Source organism: Ornithorhynchus anatinus, chromosome 1 (assembly GCF_004115215.2).
Source record: "Ornithorhynchus anatinus isolate Pmale09 chromosome 1, mOrnAna1.pri.v4, whole genome shotgun sequence".
NCBI classification, from domain to species: Eukaryota; Metazoa; Chordata; class Mammalia; order Monotremata; family Ornithorhynchidae; genus Ornithorhynchus; species Ornithorhynchus anatinus.
This window is the reverse complement of record NC_041728.1, coordinates 64,394,975-64,396,245: the sequence shown is the minus strand read 5'-3', so window position 1 is coordinate 64,396,245 and position 1,271 is coordinate 64,394,975. Positions and strand designations below refer to the sequence as shown.

At 47.3% G+C, this 1,271-nt stretch overlaps 1 non-coding gene across 1 annotated transcript; it reads right to left on the bottom strand.

Annotated features, from left to right (window-relative positions):
- Window positions 1-628: 628 nt before the first annotated feature.
- Window positions 629-766, bottom strand: LOC114817285. The gene has a single exon (XR_003765143.1). It is a non-coding gene; the product is annotated as a small nucleolar RNA SNORA7 (small nucleolar RNA).
- Window positions 767-1,271: the final 505 nt, after the last annotated feature.

Genomic DNA, 1,271 nt, shown 5'->3' with positions numbered 1-1,271 from the left:
GGTAGGTTGTCACATGTGTCAGATTTTTGTGTTTCCATAAGGCCTTCACTCTAAGGATGCATAAACCCCCTGGATAGACGCCTGCTGAACAGACAATCATCTAAAGGAATTAGATCCATTGCCAGCTCTAGAGAGAGAATGTGGGATTCATCAACTGGACCTAATAATAATAACAATAATAATTATAATCACCATCACTGTCATCATCAACAATCAATCAATCAGTGAAATTTATTGAACACGTACTATGTGCAGACCACTATACTAAGCACTTGGGAGAGTACGACAGAATTAGCAGACACGTTCCCTGCCCGTAATGGGCTTATAATCTAGGGAGGAGATAGACATAAATATGAGTAAATAATTCAATAATAATCATAGCAATTGTCAAGTGCTTACTGTATGCCAAGCCCTGTACTACTATGAACTGGGATTATTGTTGTTGTCTTATGCTGTCAAGTCGTGTCCGACCCATAGCGACACCCTAGACTCATCTCTCCCAGAACACCACACTTCCATCTGCAATCGTTCTGGTAGCGGATCCATAGAGTTTTCTTGGTAAAAATACGGAAGTGGTTTACCATCGACTCTCTCCCGTGCCGCTGCTGCCCGGCACAGGTGAGTTTTGACATTTAGCAGATTGCCTTCCATTCACTAGCCACTGTTCCAGCTAGGAATGGAATGGGTACATCTCTGCTTGACTCACCCTCCTGTAGTAGTGACTGGTAGAGCACTGGAAACTCTCCAGGTGCGACCCTGAGAGGGGAAGAACCTGGGTAGGTACAGCACCTGGGAGAGTACAACAATCAAGTCCTACATGGGGTGTACATTATAAGTAAGAGGGAGAACAGGTATTGAGTCCCCATTTTGCAGACGAGGGAACTGAGGTACAGAGGAATCAAGTGACTTTCCCAAGGCCACACAGTAGATAAGTGACAGATTCAGGATTGAAACCCAGGTCCCGAGAAATTGCCGCTTGATCCCCCCCCCACACCTCATCATTACTGCTCTGATCTCCCTCTTTGTTTCCCCTGAGCGGCCCCAGCCCTTACTATCTTCCGCCAGAGTGGCCCAGTGCAGGATAACAGGGGAGTGACCACCTGAGACCAGACCCAGCGCTGGGTCAGTGGCCACACAAATACATGTGGAGGAGGCGGGATTAAAAACCAGGTCCTTCTGACCTCCAGCCCGATGCTTTATCTAAGATGGTCTCGTACTGGAAAAGGATCCTGGTGGTCATCCATTGCAGTCGCCCAGCAGGTACAGGGCAA